Source organism: Schistocerca serialis, chromosome 7 (genome assembly GCF_023864345.2).
Source record: "Schistocerca serialis cubense isolate TAMUIC-IGC-003099 chromosome 7, iqSchSeri2.2, whole genome shotgun sequence".
In the NCBI taxonomy this organism is placed as follows: domain Eukaryota; kingdom Metazoa; phylum Arthropoda; class Insecta; order Orthoptera; family Acrididae; genus Schistocerca; species Schistocerca serialis.
In genome coordinates this window covers 407519733-407527703 of record NC_064644.1, presented here as the reverse complement: position 1 = coordinate 407527703, position 7971 = coordinate 407519733, and the positions used below count along the sequence as shown (strand labels likewise).

The following is a 7971-nucleotide window of genomic DNA, read 5'->3' as shown; positions in this document are numbered from 1 at the left end:
AACGTGTTGGAACTTTGGAGTTTATCGGCTGTTTAAGAAATAAACTAATAAATAACGTCAGCGATGACGCGAAACGAAAACTGAAGATTCCAACTCTGCTGCGCGTTAATAAAGGCAACGTACTCGAACGAGCGGACGTATTTCTCAAAATGTCTTGTTTGGAATTTATACACACAATAAACAAATTATTATTTACATTATAAATTACTAAAAGTGAGTTTTACACATAACGCATAACATGATCTCTATCCTACTCATTTAGTACTAGCACAAGCGGCTCAGTGGTCTAGGGGTATGATTCCTGCTTTGGGTGCAGGAGGTCCCGGGTTCAAATCCCGGCTGAGCCCGTACATTTTTATTGCTGGTAAGTAACAAAATCTGCTCTGAAATTTTGTGACAGCACAGAATTTATAAGAAACGCACGTATCATTTGCTCTATAACATGTACTGGCAAAACGAACAGTGATTTTCATCGTCAGCTGTCCGATACAAGTAATTAGTTTTTCGAGAGGCATCACGCTATTTTATTGCGATGCACCTGGGTTCTAAATCCTGCTATGTACTCTGTTCTGTAGTGTTTTCTTGGCATGTATGTTTCGTTGCGTCTGCGATTTACGATCGTGTACAAGCAGTTAAATATGAAACATATCGTTTCCCCCAGGCTTTTTGGTTAAAATACGCTTCAATAGCACTGCTAGCCTGTTTCGAGCTTTACTCTTCACGTGCCCACATGAAAGTAGATATCTCTTAACAAGAATATATTAATGTCACGAGTCAGTCATATATATTTACCTGTTGTTAGGGTTACAACCTGTCACGCGATAGAAAAATGTCTTCATATCGTCTTATTTTGTTTGTGTCCATCACGTGATCTCGTAAAATGTCCGGAATTTTGTTCTATCCAAATTTAAGAGGTGAAATGTTTACACTGATTTTTACGAGTCTTATTTAATTTGTCTCCTGTTAAGAATGCGCGCTTTGATTATTTTAACAATGAAACAAATTTCAAACGCGTGTGCCAGAAATCATTGAAGCGTTAGAGAAACTTTTTCAAGCGGTAGATCTATATTAAATGGTTCATTGATGGAAAGTTTGAGTTAGGGTGTCGTGTGATAACGAAGAAAAAATGTCATTATCTTGTTTGTTTCTAATAATTTCTGAAAGTGACACGCCTTTCTCGAGCAATTGAACCGTCGTCCTCTCGAATGCGAGACCATTATGTTAATGCGTCACCTCGCACCGTCGCAAAATTGCAGTTTAATACTAACAGTGAGCTGTATGTCTATTTCCTTGAATTTTTTATATGCCTCCAATTACTAATGTTAGGGTATTAAAATGTTTTCAGCGCCGCTGGGTAGTGTTCCAACTGTGGAAACAGGAAGAACTCGGACTTTTCAGATGAACTACGCCAAAAATATCCTTGTTTAAAATAAGGTGCGGCGGAATGTGCATGTATTGGAAACAAAGTGAGTGGGATATTGAGAAATGCCTGAATAGTGAAAACCAAGGAAAATTTTCCAGAATTCTTTTCATTTAATATATTATGCTTTTTAGTAGAAACAAGTTCACCAGTTCATAAGAAAATTCAAGCTGCAAAGGCGACTATGGTGAGTCACACGGTACATCACAGTCTCTCTTTGAAATCAGTGGATTGTACGTCAAAATTTAGTATTGCCTGCATTGCTTTACTTTTCCTCTGATTGATAGAAATCTCGAATCTGATATCCTGACTATACAGTCTAGTATTAAGTTACTATCACCAACAAATAATATAGTATATGTTGACAAAAACTATGTATGTATGCTTCATACAACTTGTTTTAGTTCAAGACAAAAAATTAAGAGAACATTACTCATTCATTCCAACCTTTTTAATAAGTGGCTAGGAGAAATATTAAGTAACTGACTCGATATTTAGAGATGAATGGATGCAACTGAACCATCTTATACTCATCTTGTGATAAAAAGGTGACAAGACTACTGCAACCAGGTTTCTTTTTCATAAGAAACCCTACAATGAACACTTCAACGTCATCCCTTTCCTCGCCAGAAATTTCAGAATCTGAATTATCTTCACATACCTTCATGCAGAAGTCTACCACGCACTTGTCAACATCACTTGCGTCATTCAGCCACGACTGTACTACAGAATCTAAGTCTGGATGACTTTGATGAATGCTGTTACGCATGGGTTAACATCCACTCGACATAGCGTAGCTTGTGAGGTGCGCCACCCAGACGGCACTTGTGAATAACAATCCTACAGTTCTCATTTAATAGCAGCTGAAACCTCCCCCCATGAACCATAGACCTTGCCGTTGGTGGGGAGGCTTGCGTGCCTCAGCGATACAGATAGCCGTACCGTAGGTGCAACCACAACGGAGGGGTATCTGTTGAGAGGCCAGACAAACGTATGGTTCCTGAAGATGGGCAGCAGCCTTTTCAGTAGTTGCAGGGGCAACAGTCTGGATGATTGATCTGGCCTTTTAACACTAACCAAAATGGCCTTGCTGTGCTGGTACTGCGAACGGCTGAAAGCAAGGGGAAAGTACGGCCGTAATTTTTTCCCGAGGGCATGCAGCTTTACTGTAGGGATAAATGATGATGGCGTCCTCTTGGTTAAAATATTCCGGAGGTAAAATAGTCCCCCATTCGGATCTCCGGGCGGGGACTACTCATGAGGACGTCGTTATCAGGAGAAATAAACTGGCGTTCTACGGATCGGAGCGTAGAATGTCAGATCCCTTAATCGGGCAGGTAGGTTAGAAAATTTAAAAAGGGAAATGGATAGATTAAAGTTAGATATAGTGGGAATTAGTGAAGTTCGCTGGCAGGAGGAACAAGACTTTTGGTCAGGTGAACACTGTTATAAATACAAAATCAAATAGGGGTAATGCAGGAGTAGGTTTAATAATGAATAAAGCAATAGGAATGCGGGTAAGCTACTACAAACAGCACAGCGAACGCATTGTTGTGGCCAAGATAGACACAAAGCCCACGCCTACGACAGTAGTACAAGTCTATATGCCTACTAGCTCTGAAGTAATTGAAGAAATGTATGATGAGATAAAAGAAATTATTCAGATAGTGAAGGGAGACGAAAATTTAATAGTCATGGGTGACTGGAATTCGATAGTAGGAAAAGGAAGAGAAGGAAACATAGTAGGTGAATATGGATTGGGGGAAATAAATTAAAGAGGAAGCCGCCTGGTGGAATTCTGCACAGAAGGTTGTATACATGGAAGAAGCCTGGAGATATTGACAGGTTTCAGACAGATTATATAATGGTAAGACAGAGATTTAGGAACCAGGTTTTAAATTGTGAGACATTTCCAGGGGCAGATGTGGACTCTGACCACAATCTATTGGTTATGAGCTGTAGATTAAAACTGAAGAAACTGCAAAAAGGTGGGAATTTAAGGAGATGGGACCTGGATAAACTTAAAGAACCAGAGGTTGTACAGAGTTTCAGGGAGAGCATAAGGGAACAATTGACAAGAATGGGGGAAAGAAATACAGTAGAAGAAGAATGGGTATCTTTGAGGGATGAAGTAGTGAAGGCAGCAGAGGATCAAGTAGGTAAAAAGACGAGGGCTAATAGGAATCCTTGGGTGACAGAAGAAATATTGAATTTAATTGATGAAAGGAGAAAATATAAAAATGCAGTAAATGAAGCAGGGAAAAAGGAATACAAACGTCTCAAAAATGAGATCGACAGGAAGTGCAAAATGGCTAAGCAGGCATGGATAGAGGACAAATGTACGGATGTAGAGGCTTATCTCACTAGGGGTAAGATAGATACTGCCTACAGGAAAATTAAAGAGACCTTTGGAGAAAAGAGAACCACTTGTACTTATATCAAGAGCTCAGATGGAAACCCAGTTCTAAGCAATGAAGGGAAAGCAGAAAAGAGGAAGGACTATATAGAGGGTATATAAAAGGGCGATGTACTTGAAGGCAATGTTATAGAAATGGAAGAGGATGAAGATGAAATGGGAGATATCACACTGCGTGAAGAGTTTAACAGAGCACTGAAAGACCTAAGTCGAAACAAGGCCCCGAGAGTAGACAACATTCCATTAGAACTACTGACAGCCTTAGGAAAGCCAATCCTGACAAAACTCTACCATCTGGCGAGCAAGATGAATGAGACAGGCGAAATAGCCTCAAACTTCAAGAAGAATATAATAATTCCAATCCCAAAGAAAGCAGGCGTTGACAGATGTGAAAATTACCGAACTATCAGTTTAATAAGTTATGTCTGCAAAATACTAACGCGAATTCTTTACAGACGAATGGAAAAACTGGTAGAAGCCGACCTCGGGGAAGATCAGTTTGGATTCCGTAGAAATATGGGAACACGTGAGGCAATACTGACCCTAAGACTTACTTTAGAAGCTAGATTAAGAAAAGGCAAACCTACGTTTCTAGCATTTGTAGACTCAGAGAGAGCTTTTGACAATGTTGACTGGAATACTCTCTTTCAAATTCTGAAGGTGGCAGGTGTAAAATACAGGGAGCGAAAGGCTATTTACAATTTGTACAGAAACCAGATGGTAGTTATAATAGTCGAGGGGCATGAAAGGGAAGCAGTGGTTGGGAAGGGAGTGAGACAGGGTTGTAGCCTCTCCCCGATGTTGTTCAATCCGTATATTGAGCAAGCAGTAAAAGAAACAAAAAAATTAAGAGCAGGTATTAAAATCCATGGAGAAGAAATAAATACTTTAAGGTTCGCCGATGACATTGTACTTCTGTCAGAGACAGCAAAGGACTTGGAAGAGCAGTTGAACGGAATGGACAGTGTCTTGAAAGGAGGATATAAGACGAACATCAACAAAAGCAAAACGTGGATAATGGAATGTAGTCGAATCAAGTCGGGTGATGCTGAGGGAATTAGATTAGGAAATGAGACACTTATAGTAGTAAAGGAGTTTTGCTATTTTGGGAGCAAAATAACTGATGATGGTCGAAGTAGAGAGGATATCAAATGTAGACTGGCAATGGCAAGGAAAGCGTTTCTGAAGAAGAGAAATTTGTTAACTTCAAGTATAGATTTAAGTGCTAGGAAGTCGTTTCTGAAAGTATTTGTATGGAGTGTAGCCATGTATGGAAGTGAAACGTGGACGACAAATAGTTTGGACAAGCAGAGAATAGAAGCTTTCGAAATGTGGTGCTACAGAAGAATGCTGAAGATTAGACGGGTAGATCACATAACTAATGAGAAGGTACTGAATAGAATTGGGGAGGAGTTTGTGGCACAACTTGACTAGAAGAAGGGATCGGTTGGTAGACATGTTCTGAGGCATCAAGGGATCACCAATTTAGTATTGGAGGGTAGGGTGGAGGGTAAAAATCGTAGAGAGAGATCAAGAGATGAATACACTAAGCAGATTCAGACGGACGTAGGCTGCAGTACGTATTGGGAGATGAAGAAGCTTGCACAGGATAGAGTAGCATGGAGAGCTGCATCAAACCAGTCTCAGGACTGAAGACAACAACAACAACAACAGCAGCTGAAACCTTAACAATGCTCAAGGACGTTAGTGCAAAAGATAGGCAGAAGTGGGAGGTCAGCAAACGCGAAACAAGTTGCCAGCATAAAACTTTAGAATTATCAATCGGTATGGGATACTGCACCTCACTAGTCAAGGGATAAAAAGCTAGTAAATGGTCGATGTCCGGCTCATACTCTGCACAACTGTCTCCAGAATGGTGCAGAGACTTTGCTGATGAATGTAGAAAGCACAGTATTGAATATTATATTAGAAAGCACAGTATTGAATATTCTGAACTACATTACCATCCAGACAGTTCGGACAGAGGAGCTTAAGGAGTTCTGTGAATGTGTTCAGTTACTTACCAGCAGCTTTTGAATTTGTACTGCGCAATCCTTCAAATACCACTAACGAGTAGATCTACTGTATGAACAGGCTCGAACAGCACTGCAATACCTAGGTGAAAAGCAACATCGGACTATGTAGCTCACTTTCGTAATGTTACAATAAGTTGTACTGACAAGACCTTGCCTACACTCAACGACGTAATCTGTGTGACTTGAAATAATCGTGTGTACGACGTTACGTAAAATTTTATAGTCAGCTTCCCACACTATATGTCACACTACAGCTCGCTATGACATCACTATGTACAAAATGATGGACACAATAACACTTCAAGGGGTACAACGGCAGTGGTAACTATCCGGATACTAATTACAACAACGCATCTGACTATCAGGGTTCACTAGGTTCGAAAGATAAACCACCACCAGAGCTAGTATCAGTCACCTGAAAAATACTAAATGCGAGAGTCTACAGGGAGTAGGGGTGATATATTTACTTTACCAATAACAGCAACCTATAGCGAAGCTTACTCTGTGTACTCTGACAACACAACACTTTCTCAACAACCCAAGTACCAAAAACGACATCTTTCGCATATACCTGATGAATACATCATATAGACCCGTTACCTCTCGTAGTTGCTCCTCGTACATCTTCAACGAATAATCGCATGTTCAAACAAAAGTGGGCACGTTATAAATTTTTATGTAAATTGGGGAATACGTTCACGAGGGAAGATAAATTTATTCTTGTTTATCTCTCGTTGTCAATCAACGATTACCTCTATGTAGGGCCTTGTTACAATAATATCCTGGACTATTTAAATTTTATCGTAATAAAACTATTTCCTCAATCTCAACCTTTCAGAATTAAATGGAACGACTTTTCATTATTAATTGATCACGTTTCAATAAAACGTAAACTTGCTTTCCCTAAAGAAAGATTATCTTCCTTTTCGTTGCAAGTTATTAACAAAAAAACACTATTCCTTCTCTTTAGGGTTTTAATTTCTTTGAACTTTGTTTTTACCTATATGCTTTTACTTTATTGGCCTTTGGATTTACTCCGATACGAAAATGGCAGGAAATAAAGTATATTCGAGGTATTAGTCTGCTTTGAAATAAACTTGTGACTATTTTTCTTGTAATAGTTTACGAAAAGGGACAAGTCGGGTGCTGACTTTTTCAGTTCAAAACAGTCAATTCTTTTATTTCCTGCCAGTAATTCGTTTACAGGTACAAGTCAGTGTTTTACTTTACAAGTACTGGTTCTCTATTCGAAACCTCAGTTAGCGGAAATGTAATAAAAATGAAGCAAAAAACCTGAATGTCACCTCCACTTTTCAACTACGCCTATATGAATTTTAAATAATCAAAGCAAGCTCAACCACTTTATGCATTGACTTCCAGGACCCTCTAATATTTAAAGCTCCGAACAGCACTATCTCGTTTAGAGATAATTAGCGTGTTCTCTAATAAGAACTTCCTTCTTTGTCGTTTAGGGCCAACGGGAAATGCTATCATTCTCAATAAACGTCCGATTGTTTCTCAATAAATATTACGTTGGACAACCGTTCTCTTTAATATGGTCTACACATTGAGTGCGTCTGGAATTTGCTACTACGACGCTCACCCCGAAGTCATACAATAAATCCTAACCAAATATCGCTAAGTCATATTCCTCAGTGACTGTGTACACCTATACAACTGCAATAATGCAATGCAACGCTGCTATCCCTTAGTGCTTCAATCCTCAACAACAAAATAACTACAGGAATTCGCGTGAACACGTCCCTCCACATACGCCATCCAACGGAAAATCTCCCACAAATATTGAAACATGTGTCGCCTACGAACGCGTGGCCATTATGCATCACAATTACTCATAAATGGGAGAAACTAATCTCACACTTCAATAAATCGGACCTTTTCCTATACCTGGCGAGCATACACTACCAAAATCGGCAAAATAATCATTTTCTACACAAGCTGATAATCTTCTCAAAATATCTTTCTAAATGACTTAGAACTGCTTTCCCCTCTACAGACTAATTCACGCGTCGTACGTGTCAGCCGATCTCATCACACACTTCAGAATGTCTCGAGGCTCCCACCACTCTAACAATATT

General features: G+C 39.5%; 1 non-coding gene across 1 annotated transcript; it reads left to right on the top strand.

Moving 5' to 3' along the window:
- Window positions 1-275: 275 nt before the first annotated feature.
- Trnap-ugg (transfer RNA proline (anticodon UGG)) lies at window positions 276-347 on the top strand. Its single transcript has one exon. It is a non-coding gene; the product is annotated as a tRNA-Pro (tRNA).
- Window positions 348-7971: the final 7624 nt, after the last annotated feature.